A 17,032-nucleotide genomic window follows, 5' to 3' on the forward strand; every position below is an offset into this window, starting at 1 on the left:
TCCACCATGAATTTCCCAAAACTTGGCTGTTTAGAGGCTCCCTCCACCATTAATTGGTCCAAACTGGGCTGGTTAGAGGCTCCCTCCACCATGAATTTGCCCAAACTGGGCTGTTTAGAGGCTCCCTCCACCATGAATTTGCCCAAACTGGGCTGTTTAGAGGCTCCCTCCACCATGAATTGGTCCAAACTGGGCTGGTTAGAGGCTCCCTCCACCATGAATTTCCCAAAACTTGGCTGTTTAGAGGCTCCCTCCACCATTAATTGGTCCAAACTGGGCTGGTTAGAGGCTCCCTCCACCATGAATTTGCCCAAACTGGGGTGGTTAGAGGCTCCCTCCACCATTAATTGGTCCAAACTGGGCTGGTTAGAGGCTCCCTCCACAATTAATTGGTCCAAACTGGGCTAATTAGAGGCTCCCTCCACCATGAATTGGTCCAAACTGGGTTTTTTAGAGGCTCCCTCCACCATGAATTTCCCAAAACTTGGCTGTTTAGAGGCTCCCTCCACCATTAATTGGTCCAAACTGGGCTGGTTAGAGGCTCCCTCCACCATGAATTTGCCCAAACTGGGCTGTTTAGAGGCTCCCTCCACCATGAATTTGCCCAAACTGGGCTGTTTAGAGGCTCCCTCCACCATGAATTGGTCCAAACTGGGCTGGTTAGAGGCTCCCTCCACCATGAATTTCCCAAAACTTGGCTGTTTAGAGGCTCCCTCCACCATTAATTGGTCCAAACTGGGCTGGTTAGAGGCTCCCTCCACCATGAATTTGCCCAAACTGGGCTGTTTAGAGGCTCCCTCCACCATGAATTTGCCCAAACTGGGCTGTTTAGAGGCTCCCTCCACCATGAATTGGTCCAAACTGGGCTGGTTAGAGGCTCCCTCCACCATGAATTTCCCAAAACTTGGCTGTTTAGAGGCTCCCTCCACCATTAATTGGTCCAAACTGGGCTGGTTAGAGGCTCCCTCCACCATGAATTTGCCCAAACTGGGGTGGTTAGAGGCTCCCTCCACCATTAATTGGTCCAAACTGGGCTGGTTAGAGGCTCCCTCCACCATTAATTGGTCCAAACTGGGCTAATTAGAGGCTCCCTCCACCATGAATTGGTCCAAACTGGGTTTTTTAGAGGCTCCCTCCACCATGAATTTGCCCAAACTGGGCTGTTTAGAGGCTCCCTCCACCATGAATTGGTCCAAACTGGGCTGGTTAGAGGCTCCCTCCACCATGAATTGGTCCAAACTGGGCTGGTTAGAGGCTCCCTCCACCATGAATTTCCCAAAACTTGGCTGTTTAGAGGCTCCCTCCACCATTAATTGGTCCAAACTGGGCTGGTTAGAGGCTCCCTCCACCATGAATTGGTCCAAACTGGGGTTTTTAGAGGCTCCCTCCACCATGAATTGGTCCAAACTGGGGTTTTTAGAGTCTCCCTCCACCATGAATTGGTCCAAACTGGGGTTTTTAGAGTCTCCCTCCACCATGAATTGGTCCAAACTGGGGTTTTTAGAGGCTCCCTCCACCATGAATTTGCCCAAACTCTGCTGGTTAGAGGCTCAATCCACCCTGATTTTCAAAACAAATGTTGGTGCCAACCTCAACTTACTACAAGGGCCAAATTCACTGCTGGTGACAAGCTCTCCTCACTGCAAGTGCCAAATACACATGTTTCAAGGTGTTTTCCTACTGTCAGAGAGGTGGTATTGAGTGTGTAAAGTGTGTAGTTGTTAGGCTGTGATGTTGGGGTAATAGAGGGTCTTTGGTGTGTTAGATGCCCCCAGACATGCTTCCCCTGCTGTCCCAGTGTCATTCCAGAGGTGTTGGCATCATTTCCTGGGGTGTCATAGTGGACTTGGTGACCCTCCAGACACGGATTTGGGTTTCCCCCTTAACGAGTATCTGTTCCCCATAGACTATAATGGGGTTCGAAACCCGTTCGAACACACGAACATTGAGCGGCTGTTCGAATCGAATTTCGAACCTCGAACATTTTAGTGTTCGCTCATCTCTATATATAACCCTTTAGTGTTCCACTCCTCACTTGTAACAAGGGTAAACCTAAGCAAGGTAAAGGTAATATATGATGTGGAATCACAGGGTCATGTCTCTAAAATGAAGTGGTTACATGAATATTTGCCAATACAGCCCACTTTTTAAACCCAGCAACCCAGTGCATATATTAATGACACTGGTGCAGTTTTCTAATGATATAAACGGCTGTAATCAAATTATTCAGCAACTGCAGATATGTAGTAGCAACCAAAAGTCGATATACACATTCTCTAGTGGAAATATAAACACCACAAGCCCAGGTAAGTTGAGGAGCCAGATTGCAGCTAAGGGACACCTGATATACTCTCCCTCCCCTATTAGCTGCATTCAAGCCTGGAGAGAACATACTGGGTATGCATAATAGCATACTTACTGTAGAGCTAGACATCTATTGCAGTCTCTCTCAATATATTCTCTCAACGCATTCCCCCCCCCAAAAAAAAAAAAAAAAAAAAAAAAAAAGGTACTCTGGTTCATCAGCAAATTGTATGTTGCCCCCAACAAAAGCAATATTAAACGGTGTCGGGAACTGCAGTTCTAACCACAATATTTGTTGTTCTTGAAATAACATCACTGTATGAGCAGTGGGGTAGCTAGAAATGGCGGGGCCTCAAGGTGAACATTTGACATAGAGCCCCTCCCAGCCCCTTGACCTCCCCGCACACACTTCACACACTATTATGCCTCATAGTGGCCCCTACACACACACTATTATGCCTCATAGTGCCTCCTGAACACAGTATTATGCCCCATAGTGGCCCCTGCACACAGTATTATGCCCTATTGTAGACAACCCATGAACAATTATTATAATCTGGGGTCTTTTCAGACCCAAGAGTATAATTATTGGAGACCCAGGGGAGGATATAAACATAAAAAAAACACTGTTACTTACCTCTCCTGGGCTCCGGCGTACTCCCCACAGATCTCTTCAGTATTGGACCAGACGTCACCTGGCCCAGGCTGGCATCACAACACATAATGATGCTGGCCTGGGCGACGTCACTTCTGTGATATCATCAAACAGGCCCGAAGCCTTCCAGAGCACAGGAGAGGTAAGTAACAGTGTTTTTTTTTTATGTTTTCTCATCTCCCTTGGCCCAACGATCCTTATTTTTCAGGGTCTGAAAAGATCCCAGAGTATAAAGATAGCAGTGATTGTGGGATTCATGGGCCTGTGGTCTCACTTACCAATCCCCTATCCTGCTCACAGCCACCTGCGCTTCTACCGTGAGCAGGTACAGCCTATTTTTTTTTTTTTTTAACACATCAGGGGCCCGCTGAGCTCCCTAATATCCCTGGCCCTGTGGCAGCAGCTATCGCCACTATCCTGGTAGTTACGCCCTTGTGTATGAGAGTACTTGTTTGGTCTATTACTCAATTATATTGTATGTATTAATGGCAAGACGTATATTAGGTTGGAGATATTTCTTTTTTTCATCATCTATAATCACACTAATTGCTATAAATATGTTATGTGACACATTTCAATTTTTAATATAAAAGTATATCCAGATTTTTGAAGATCACTTTTAATTAATCTCTAGATATAGAAACTCTAATATATATATATATATATATATATATATATATATATATATATATGTCAAAAGATACTAATTTTAATGTTTAACGCTTGTATCCACAATTTCAATTAAAATCAATAGCCATTTTAAAGGGAGAACCCAGCATATTAACCTAGTCGTACAGATAAATAGGTTAGGGTCTTCTGAATCAAATAGTGTGAAGATATAGAAGTAGAGATATCACTGTTTTTATTAATAAGCTCGTTGGAGCAGCAAGGACACTGTCAATTACCTTTTTGGATCAATGAGTAGGTTACTACTTTCTTCTTCAGAGCAACAAGAACATTATGGCTTATCTCTTTGGAGGAACATCAACATTGCTACAGTTCATTTGCATATTGAGATAAACAATGATGTTTTAGCAATGGAGGCAACAATTCACAAGCAGAAAACATTTGTTTGAGTCAAGTGACCTTAACCTATCTATCTGCAGGGCTGGGTTCTGGTGACACTAACCTATCTATCTGCAGGGCTGGGTTCTGGTGACACTAATCTTTCTATCTGCAGGGCTGGATTCTGGTGACACTAACCTATCTATCTGCAGGCAGGGGTGAACCTACCCCTTTTGCCGCCCGAGAAGAACTACAGAAAGCCGCCCCCCCCCCCGCGGGAGGAGGGGCGGAGCGAAGGGGCGTGGCCAAGCGAAGGGGGCAGGGCTTAGCGCCGTTCGCAGGCAGAGAGCAGGCACGGAGATGACCTGCTCTCTGCCTGAGCATGAGGGGAGGCTGCTGGAGCAGCGCTGCTCTAGTGGCCTCCCCAAACCACCGCTCGTGTAATGTCCCGGTACTGCTAGTCCAATTCCCTCTAACAGTCCTTGCAGACCGAGATAGTATGGACATTTGCATATAAGGTAAAGATTTACTCCCCCTTCATTCCTTCATTTCTATTTTTCCAGAGCATGCACCATCTTGTGGATGTTTTTGTGAACTACAGCTGCCTATACTTTGCCATTGTAATTTGAGTTGTCAGTGTGAGGGTGTGTCCATTATAATCAGGTGGCCTCCAGGATCAATCAAGCTCCCTTGATTTGGCCTGGAGGAGGGGTCGAGTTAGAACGCCCTCGAGGGGGGTAGGGAGCTTTGCTTTGGGCTTTTGTGTAGAGAAACAGCCAGCAGACAGAGCACATGGATGACGAATAATGGCTGCCCACTATCAGGATACAGCAAACAGAGATGTCTTTCCCTCTGTTTTCAAGATCCTTCTCAGAGAGTGTTTTCCTCTGAAGCTCCAATCTTACAAGCACTAAGCTTACGGACTGGCCTATCCATACATCTGGGATGTCTACACGTATCTATCTATCCAAGTAAGTCTTTGGGACAAATCTATACTTAAGAAGCCCATAGCTAGTCTGGCAGAATTTGAGAATCTCCCGCTGCTAAGAAAAATTGTATCTCCTCTTCTATATACGTGTACCCAGTTGTTGAGGTCTAACCCCCTGGATACAGGCCATCTTTACAAATATATACAAGTTTACTACTCAAGCAACTATTAATTAAATTATCCAAAACATTCCTGCTCCAAGCTCCATCACCTTCTTTATTGGACACTGCCTACAAAGATTGCTGTACTGTATGTGAAGAATTCCCCCATATGTACATTTGTATTACTTTGTCCTGCTAGTAAAAAAAAACAACGATTACCCCCGAAGCCTGGTTGTCTGTTGTCATTGTCAGATATCACGTGGGGGCGGGTAATCGGGGACATCAAAAAGGAGATTTTGTGCACATTTGGGACCCAGGGACCCCCTGAAAGCCGGCCACATCGGATATATTACCGTGATACCAGCCCTGGCCTTCCTGAGTGTTGCACTCGGTGCTAAGCCAGTCCAGGACAGCTTGTCCTGGACTGGCTTAGGTAATCAAAAATGCCGCCCTCCCTGGGGTCCTGACATAGCACCGCCTGAAGCGCCCGCTTCAGGTCGCCTCATGGGACGTGTGGCGCTGTCTGCAGGGCTGGGTTCTGGTAACACTAACCTTTCTATCTGCAGGGCTGGGTTCTGCTGACTTCTGAATCTCAGAGCTAGAATTCATGACTTGAGCATAAAATGTACATGTGAATAATTGTACTTTTTGCCAAATATATAACTCGCTGGCATTTGCCTTCAAGTTTCATATTATAAAACTGGTTATTGCTCATTAATATGTAAATTATACCACTGATAGAATATAGCCCTTCAGACCCATTGCAAGATAACAGTTCGAGAGAGTTCATTCCGAATATGATCAGTTGTTGGAGTTTAATAAAGGCTTCAAATAGGACTCTATAAAGACAATATTATTTTATTATACAAATACTGCCACTATAGGACATTATTTTCTCATTTGCATAAACTTAATGTGTCGGTAGTAATATATGCAAATATTATGTAACACTATTGGACCATTTTGGATATGAATACAGTAAAAGAAAGCAAGTTGGGATATGACTGTGTAATCTAATAACTAATTACATTAAATACTACACATAAAAACCTCTATAACATTGTTTTGGCTTATTTTTTTTTAATAAGTCCATAATATTAAACTTTAACGGTAAGGATAAATCTGTAATGGATAATCTACTAGTATATTACGTATACAAATCCATGCTGGGTTCAAGGAACACATATAATTGGGCACATAAAATTTACATATCAATACACACTGTTTAGCATATACATATACAAATATTTCCTTTAGCAGTCACAACCTTCCCCCTTCGCCAAATACTTTCTTGGGCTCAGGCTTTCCCACCACTGGTTGCCTCTTCAATGTTTGTACAAGAAACAGCACTTGTGACAAAAATGTAGCCATTTGTATGCCTTGTAGTCAGGAAAAAATTCAGGACATGGCGTCAGGAATCCCCAACAAGGTTTTTCATTTTTGTTTTGACTGCTTTTGTTTTCTGCTTTTTTTGGTTGATTTTTTTAAAATTAAAATGGTTAAATTTCATTTTTAAAATAATAAAGGAATTATCAACTTTTGCTCACTTCTATTTAAGCAAACATAGTCCCACAGGTGCAAAGCAATTCCAGCAAGTCACAAAAACAAGTGTATATAGACAAATGATTCAGCACTTCTTCAGGTAAAATTACAATCTTCGTTATACATACACATATGCATACCAGTACAAACCCAGTGTAAGGGAATTGCCAGAAGAGCAATTTTCCAGTAGCTGCTAGTGAACCCTGGGGGGAGGGGCACAATAAGACAGTGAGCCCTAAGCTGAAACCCCCCGCAGCCCCTTCCTGCTTGCCAGTCCTGTCCTAAGCAACAGATGACAACTGGTTAATAAGACCTTTCTAAATATATATGTGACAACACAGAACACAGATAAGACCAACAGCAAAGGGAGGTCAGCTAGCCAAGGTTCTGATAACAGTCAAGCAATGCAGTACAAAATCGTAATCCAAGAGAATAGTCAAAGGTAAAGCCAAAGATCAATAATAAGAGTTCAGGTAACAGATAAGCAAGAGTACCGCCAGTACACACAAGGCAATAGCAAGCACCAATGTCAATGTGAGCCAAGGAAGGAAAAATCCGCTCTTGACTTGATAGAAAGATAGGCTGACAATCACACAGGTAAGGCTACAATTAACTATTAGAGGAGCAGAGGGAAACCAAGGTGAAGGAAATGGATGTGGTGGAAAATCAATTAACAAGGTGAGGGAATAGGACAGTATTCAGACAATACAAGAACCCAAAAGAAGAAATCCCAGTCAGGCATATCTACTGTGCTGCAGCATAGGGATGGAGGATGACGTCAAAGCCTGGATGGGTGAAGATGTTACAACCAGCAATGTACTGGGTTACACTCAAGTTCAGCATTTATTTTGCTTGAGGTGCATAAACTGCCTTTGCAAAGGCACAAACAAAACAAAAGCCTTCTCGGCTGAGAACTAACGAAACATAAGATATTGTTCCCTGCCTATGCAGGAGCCTGACTGCCAGACTCTCGCTCTGGAAACTTCAAACAGGTGGCATAGTACCTGGTTTGTAGGTCCAGTTCACACAGGAACTCTCAGCTTTGTCAGAGTGGTGCCACAGCTCCTAGGATTTACACACAGACTAATATCAGGCCTTGATTAGTCAGCTGACCTCCCTAATGTGGGTCTTTACCAAACACCCTTTAGCTTCCTGGTTGAAACATACCTGTCCTCCCACACCACATGCTTCACTTTCTCACAATTGTTATAATAGCACACTTTTTTCTGGCTACTGTTTTGCTATCTGAGTACATTTGTGCTAATGTACCACTTTTTGCCCCTTTAAATTCAATGCATTACCTCTAATTTTATTAGTGAGCTATAAATTGTGCTTTGTCCAGGATGTGTGTTTCACCTGCATTAGCTTTTTCACCTCTTCTTCATCTGTTAATTAAATATTAGATAATACACACAGAATTTCTATCTTAACCTTTTCACTTCAGATGTTGTTAATGAGAAATTGGAGTTCACATTGTGTTATTAAGGTTCTTTATGAGTATTTAATTGCAGATTTCATAAGATATATAAGCCATAACAGGAGGGGGGGAGGGTGATATTAAATATATGACAAAGACTTTATACAAAGCAGTCACAACTTTAGTAAATGAAATACTATTTTAAAACAATATTAAATTAATTTCCTCTACTTCATATTAGAAAATGTTATGTTACATCCCCAATGAACATTATGCACTTTTCCTATATTATTAGTGAAAAATCCAAATCAATAATGCAACATCAGTGATGGTACTTGGTATAGTTTCATATTTATGAACAAATTGACATTGTATATTCTTGATACATCTTTCCAGTGCTCATTCTTATGCCAACTCATGAATGGCATCGATATTTTGTGCCAAAAACATGTTAGCTTCTTAATAGATTTGGTAAATTTCACGACTTTTCAACACCATATTATCTTCGTCCTAATCCATCTTATGTAAGATGTGTCCGCTAGAGATAGATGAAGAATTGTTTAGTTCTGGGTTCAAATAGTTTGGCCAAAAGTTTTAGTTTGGTTCAAATGAGTTTATATTGGCTTAACACACAGTGTATGATACAGTCAGGGCTCCTAGGAAACTATCTAGCTGATTTTTAGCCAAAGTTATGTCAAAGTGACAATAATATATATGTCTTTAGGAAAATGGATGGTAGACAGTGGATACAAATTGCTGTTTAACCATACTGTTAGGTATCTCAATATGTGTAATCATACTAGTATCCATTCAGCACTGCCCACAGCCATTGCTTCAAGGGTTTGTCCAGGATAAAAGCAAATTCTACCTATAAACTAAACTCCCTCCCCCCACCTAACTTCTCATTTGCATCCAATAAATTTTTTTTTATAATTACCTATGGACACTTTCTGATAATCTGGTGATGTTCTGTTTCACCAGTACTCTCCCCCCCCATCCCTATCAATACTGTGTCTTCCTGTGTCTGGAATGGATCCTCCTCTTCTCCTCTCCTCTCCTCCTCTTTTCTTCCAGCGCCTGCGCAGTCTGGAGGTGAGTTTAAGACATGCGCAGTAGAGATGGCAATCCATCTCTACTGCACATGTCTCACAGTTACTTACGGTCTGTGTGCAGCGTCTCCAGTGAAGAGGAGAAGAGGAGCCGTCTTCCACATTGGAAGTGGTCTACTTCTTCTACTTAACTACCACCACTGCCACCTTTCAGCCAGACAGGTCCTGCGTCCGAGTCAATCAAATTATGCAATATAATCTCCATGTGTGTCTAAATAACCATAGGCGCACATGTTATTGGAGCAAGTATGTATGATGCTATGGGACGGGGGAAGGGGGTGCTATCAGTGGGCAGGATAGCCTTGCTTTGTGTAGCTTGGGTGGGATAACAGTATAGTTTAGCCAGGGAGACAGGGAGGGGGTGTAACACAGTGAGAGAGGAGGGGGTAGCATAACAGGTACACACAAAGTTACATAGTAGGAAGCTACACATATAAATAAATGCAGAACATACCACAGTCACCTAGAAATTTTGCTACAAGTATATGGGTGCACTTTTAACCCATTAATAACACTAGCAAACCATTTAAAAGAGAATATTTTTTGCCCAGAACACCCCTTTAATTGTTGCTTTTAGAAATGGATGAACTTCTCAAGATTTGTTTAGTTTTAGGTTTGGGTGGTTAATTTTGTTTTATGTCAAGTACCTTAAATACTTAACCCATAGTGTAGGACACTCTCAGGGCTCCCCGGATCTTGGCGATTATATTGCATACTTTGATTGACTGGGATGCAGGACCTGTCTGGCTGAAAGGTGGCAGTGGTGGTAGTTATTTAGGAGGAGTGGAAATGAAGATAAATTGTTTGGAGTCATCAGTCGGTGGTGTTTGAAGATCTTCATGGGATTCATGTCTGATTCATTTTTATGAAAGTATTTTTTTCTGCGCTAGGTGTAGACAGTTACAATACCATCAGCAGCACATAACTCTCTCCAACAACTGGTCCAGCTCCTTCCACTGCTCTCACCTATTGTCCCAGAATTACATGAGGTCCCAGTTATCTACTGGAGTATAGGTGTACTGAATAGCCTGTCCAAGGAACTGATTATGGCAGTCATAGCCAACAGATTCAAAAAATGATTTGATGCCTTATTTAGAGCAAAATAGCATTGGTGGTTATGGAAATATATAGACTATCATGGCATTTCCTATCCCCTGGTTGAACTTAATGGAATATGTCTTTTTTCTACTATACTAACTCTGCAACTATGTAACTTTAGGTACGATTGTATCTTCTGGTGCAGTCAATAGATGTCTGTTGTGGCTCCTGTTGGTACTGTGACTCTCCAGTATAGTTAAGGTGGAGTTCAATTGAGCTGGAGTGTTGCAGATAAGGTGTTGGTAAGGCAGACTGTTTATGCAGTTTATTTAGCGAAGTAAGAATAACTAAAATGCACAGATATTTTTGGGGCTCTGAGGTGGACCAGGTGGACTTTTTATTTATTTATTTTTTTAATCACTTTTTTGGGTTTTTCTATTTTTCTATCTACACTTTTTGTATAAGTTGTATTTGTATTTTACATCTGCCATGAATTAAAGGTTACATTTTAGAGAATTCAGCGAGTTGCCGACTTCTCTTCACTATATTTGTCTACAGTGAGTGCTTCTCAAGTCCAGAAGCCCTCTTCGTGCACCCTGAAGATTCTCATCTTATATGGTGAGTTATAGTTATTTTTTTCTCATATATTTTTTCTTACTTTTTTTTATTTATTAGATCTTGTAGGGTTCTTGAACCCCAGGAGATCTGGTCACTAAATATTAGATGTCTATGGTAGGTTGCATAAAGCATACCCGCAACGTGGGGCCTTATAGGTAGCTTGTTTGCTGATCTACTACCAGTTTCCTGCAGTGTATTTGGGTATTGCATAAAGAGCAATTCAATCACTTGACAATTGCTTAAGTGGTGACTCCAGTACATGTGCACTGTGCTGCCACTTTTTCTTATGCTTATCAACTTTTAGCTCTTTTTGGGGACTTGTCATTTTGAAGGAAAAGTTGTGCCAGGGTAACTGGTTGAAAAGCAGTGGAGAAGTGGCTTTCCAAAAAAAAAAAAAAAGACCAAAAATGATCTCTTAGTCCAAGGCCATACGTAGTGAGCTGCAGCCAAATAGCACTGATGGAAAAACTGGAACAGGAACATATCACCATTTTTACGGCAGCGTTTTTCACAGAAAGTCCACGGAGTTTTCCTCTGTGAACTTTCTGCTTCTATTATACTTATAAGGAAACTGCCGGCGTTTCTGTAGGTATAAGTGATGTGCTGCGATTTACGAAAACACAAGCGTTTTTGAAATTGCAGCATTTCATTGCAGTTTTATTTTGGCATTTTTAGCCAGAATACCTTACACTTTGCAGGTACTGTAAAACACTGCAGTTTCCACTTCCCATTCACTTCTATTGACTTCCTGAGTTGGAATCCGCCTCAAGAAAGGTCATGTCGCTTCTGTTTTCCACTAGCAACAACATGCCGTTAGTGGAAAAAGAACGCCAGCAGTCTCCACAGACCACCATTGTGAGGGAGAGGATTATGATGCGAATTCTGCGCCATAATCGGCCCCCTCTATGCCTGTGTGAACAGGCCCTAATACTTCTATTTATCTTCTAAGTATTCTTTCATTGCAGCATTTCCCACACCTGCCTAAAACTTTTGTTAAGTCCATAAAACTTTTTGGGGCATTTTTAGCAAACAATCATATACAAGAAGTAGAAAATAAAACACCCTGACACTGCCTGGATAATCTGAAACGTTGTTCATAATGCGGCATGTTATTGCAAAATTGCTTTTTTGTTTAGTTTCAGAGAATTAGTTATTGATTTAATTAGCCTTTTAACATGTTGACAAAAAACCATTCACCAGAATAGACAATTCTTAAAACACTACCCTACAAAAATGGATTAGAGCTAAAATCCAGCAATACTGTCAATAGAGCTGCGAGTTGCATATTTATTTCGGTGAAATGCTACATACAGTGTTGGCTAAAAGTATTGGCACCCCTGCAATTCTGTCAGATAATACTCATTTTCTTCCAGAAAATGATTGCAATCACTAATTCTTTGGTATTATTATCTTCACTTAATTTGCTTTTAATGGAAAACCACAAAAAGAATTGTCAAAAAGCCAAATTGGATATAATTCCACACCAAACATAAAAAAGGGGGTGGACAAAAGTATTGGCACTGTTTGAAAAATCAAGTGATGCTTTTCTAATTTGTGTAATTAACAGCACCTGTTAATCAACAGTTACTTACCTGAGGCACCTAACAGGTGGTGGCAATAACTAAATCACACTTGCAGCCAGTTGAAATGAATTAAAGTTGACTCAACCTCTCTCCTGTGTCCTTGTGTTAGCACATTGAGCATGGAGAAAAGAAAGAAGACCAAAGAACTGTCTGAGGACTTGAGAAGCAAAATTGTGAGGAAGCATGAGCAATTTCAAGGCTACATGTCCATCTCCAAAGACCTGAATGTTCCTGTGTCCACCGTGCGCAGTGTCATCAAGAAGTTTAAAGCCCATGGCACTGTGGCTAACCTCCCTAGATGTGGACGGAAAAGAAAAATTGACGAGAGATTTCAACGCAAGATTGTGCGGATGGTGGATAAAGAACCTCGACTAACATCCAAATAAGTTCAAGCTGCCCTGCAGTCCGAGGGTACAACAGTGTCAGCCCGTACGATCCGTCGGCATCTGAATGAAAAGGGATGTATGGTAGGATACCCAGGAAGACCCCACTTCTTACCCAGAGACATAAAAAAGCCAGGCTGGAGTTTGCCAAAACTTACCTGAGAAAGCCAAAAATGTTTTGGAAGAATGTTCTCTGGTCAGATGAGACAAAAGTAGAACTTTTCGGGAAAAGGCATCAATATAGAGTTTACAGGGAAAAAAAGAGGCCTTCAAAAAAGAACACTGTCCCTACAGTCAAACATGGCGGAGGTTCCCTGATGTTTTGGGGTTGCTTTGCTGCCTCTGGCACTGGACTGCTTGACCGTGTGCATGGCATTATGAAGTCTGAAGACTACCAACAAATTTTGCAGCATAATGTAGGGCCCAGTGTGAGAAAGCTGGGTCTCCCTCAGAGGTCATGGGTCTTCCAGCAGGACAATGACCCAAAACACACTTCAGGTCAGCACTAGAAAATGGTTTGAGAGAAAGCACTGGAGACTTCTAAAGTGGCAGCAATGAGTCCAGACCTGAATCCTATAGAACACCTGTGGAGAGATCTCTTGATGGCAGTTTGGAGAAGGCCCCCTTCACATCTCAGGGACCTGGAGCAGTTTGCCAAAGAAGAATGGTCTAAAATTCCAGCAGAGCCTTGTAAGAAACTCATTGATGGTTACCAGAAGCGGTTGTTTGCAGTTATTTTATCTAAAGGTTGTGCTACCAAGTATTAGGCTGAGGGTGCCAATACTTTTGTCCGGACCATTTTTGGAATTTTGTGTAAAATGATCAATGATTTGACTTTTTTCATTCTCTTTTGTGTTTTTTCATTGCAAGCAAAATAAATGAAGATATTAATACCAAAGAGTTTGTGCTTGTAATCATTTTCTGGAAGAACACGAGTATTATCTGACAGAATTGCAGGGGTGCCAATACTTTTGGCCAACACTGTAGCATAAAAGATGTGATTTGTCCCTTTGATCATTTATTTGAAGGCACAGCCATTTTTTTCCTGCTACATGTTATTCTTCTTAGTTTGCACCTGCATTGCAGTGACTCAAGCTGTTTCCTCTTACAGATTGCAGCAGCACTGTAACACAGGAACGGCTCAGCAAATGAGGCATCGGAGAGAGCATATAATTCATTTCTTATGCCACACACCAGAGACAGAAAATTACTGTCAGAGCTCGGTGCTGCATCTTTCATCATCTCGTGGAACAAAAGGTGCAGTTATGAAAGAATGGCAGTAAGGAAAAGAGACAAAACACCAGATAAAGAAAGAACACCTTTGGTCTTGAACCTAAAATGTCACACAGTTAAAAAAGCTTTCATTTCTCAGCACTATAAATAGAGATCAGTTTTTAGAAGCCAGTTGCATTGGATACAGAATTAGGCTATCAAGTACTTGAACCATGTGACATGAAGACAAGGATCACTGAACAATTACTTGTGCGTATTGAATTTCAGTGTATTATATCCAGTGGATATAAAATAAAAGGAAATATAATATGACATGTATTGGTTCTTCCAAAAACTTTACCCAGAAAATAGTTTCATGGTTGGCACAATTTTCTTTCCATATGGTGTTGTTGTTAAAAATCAAGGTTGCCTTTGGAAGATTTTGCAGGGAACTTGTCATGTCTGGTGTTTCATACACCAACTTTGAACTCCTGTTTGCTGCTTGCTGGAAATTCAAAGTTATTGAAATGTTTCTTAATATATTGGGTGTGTCTACTGCCCTCCATGACCACACTATATCCCAGCACTGCCATGATGATTTTCAGGGCCCCTATAAAGAAACACCATACTGGGCCCCTATAAAGGAACACCATACTGGGCCCCTATAAAGGAACACCATACTGGGCCCCTACTACTTAATTTTTTACAGAATCCTAAGAAGGACAATTGGCAAATGAAAAATATTAATACCAGACAGATAATGCCCTCTACAATTATTAGTGTCAGACGTAGTAACCTTGGAAATAACCGTGTCCAGCAAATAGTATACCCAATAATAATAATGCTCATCCAGTGTGATCTTTTTTTACCACAAAATTTTGGCAAGGGTGAAAAGGGAGATCTTATGTGGACAGGAATTAACTCCACGGAGCAGCAAATTTATCTTAATACAAAGCTATATTCCTTTTATGCCCCTTTTACTTCTTCTAGTCCTTTGATACCACCACACAGTATAATCCTCCTATATGCCTCCCACAGATTATAATGCCCCTCAGTGGCCCCCCACAGTATAATGCCTCTAAGGGTACCCCACAAAGTATAATGTCCTTCAGTGACCTTCACACAGTATAATAGCACTATATGCCTCAAACAGATTATAATGCCCCTCAGTGGCCCCACACGGTATAATGCCTGTAGTGGTGCCCCACACAGTATAATGTCCTTCAATGACCTTCATAGAGTATAATGCCCCTATAATAATCACCTCATTCCTGTTCCCTACTGTGTTGCTGGCCTCAGCCCATGACGACCTTTAACCTGCCTGTCATCACTCTGCCTGGGCTAGTGATCCAGGACTTTGCAATGCCCCTGCTCACACTGTCACAAGTACAGTGTATACAATTCATGAATTCAAGATTAAAGCATTTGAATGGCAAAAGCATACAAGAGTGTGAACAATGGGTGGTGGTAGTGGTTGCCCCCCTTTATTGTACATGGTGGGAGTAGAGTAATTAGATTCCTTTTACCACTAAATCATCTGACTTTGAGCATGTTGCTTTTAGCGCTCACATCCAGCGTCGGACTAAGGTGCAGAGGGTCCACTAGTGAAATTCATTCTGGGGGCCCACTATATAGCAACATGTAAGTATTGCCTGAAACTCATTCCAAATTCCTAGAAGCTTTGTCAGGGACACATTGTCGCATAGTAGCAGGACTCAAGCAGCAGCAAGATAATGAGGAGTGGGGCCCCTGGAGCCCCTGTACTGTGTTTTTGGGAAGATAGGGCCCAGGGAAGAAGGACATTTACTTGTCTGAGACTGCACCTAAATGACTAGATACTGTATCTAGATCTCTCAGTGTATCCATAGTAAATAAAATTGTACTGGGTAGATTCTCAAATAATTTACCCAACATATTATACTGACCCATAACTTGGTTGTTATGCTGTATGATAAGTATCTGTATAACATATATTGAGTATACTGTGCCATGCTAGGGTGAGCTGGGGGCCCATTGGTGTATTTACCTATCATCTTGTGGGCCAATCAGAACCTGCTCATATCTAAACATACAGTAGGAGTAAAATATTTCATATGTAATATTATTTATATATATATATATATATATATATATATATATATATATATATATATATATATTTTACATTTTATTGCACCTTAAAAGGTCTTTATTTTTCCAAGAAATGTCCTTTAATATTTCACAATTATCATCTTCTACAAAAAGTATTGCATGCAGTATATTATATAGACACCACAACATTTTGCATAATGCTTCTCTCATTTTGATATATGAAAAATTAACCCTTACATGCTGCAGACATTTTTAGTTTTTGTTTTTTACTCCCTGCATTTTGTGTTCTCGTTTTTTCCATTTACGTAGTCTTATGAGAGCTTGATTTTAGGTGACAAGTTGTAATTCAGAATTGCACCAGTTATTATTCTGTATAATGTACCGGGAAACAAGAAAAATTCTGAATGAGGTGAATTGAGAAAAAAATGCAGTACCGCCATTTTCTCATGGATTTATTTTTTTTTTAGTGGCTTCCACTCTGCAGTAAAAATTAGCCTTACTCTCCAGGTCGGTACGATCGGCGCGATACCAAATTTATATAGTTTTTTTCATGCTTTAACTTTACAAAAATTCTAAAATTTGAAGAAAAAAAAAAAATTCCTTGAATCACCATATTCTGACACCTGTAACTTTTATATTTCAGTGTATGGAACTGTGTAAGGTGCCTTTTTTTGTGGGACAATAGTTTTTAGTTTTTATTGATACCATATTGGGGATCGTATGATATTTTGATCAGATTTCATTCCATTTTTGGGGGGGAAGGTAATTCAGCAAAAAAGCACAAATCATTTTTATTTTTGTTCCTGCTATGGAGTTTATTGTATGGGACAAATTTTTTGACATTTTAATAGTTGGAGCATTTTCAGATTGAGGGTGAATGGGTTTGCAAATTGTCCGACCGTGAGCGCAAAGTCCGGACCGGACACGAAGTCGGACATGCAGGACTTTGTGTCCGGTTAAAAAAAAAAAAAAAAAAAAAAAATTGT

This window comes from Leptodactylus fuscus, chromosome 2, assembly GCF_031893055.1.
Source record: "Leptodactylus fuscus isolate aLepFus1 chromosome 2, aLepFus1.hap2, whole genome shotgun sequence".
NCBI lineage: Eukaryota > Metazoa > Chordata > Amphibia > Anura > Leptodactylidae > Leptodactylus > Leptodactylus fuscus.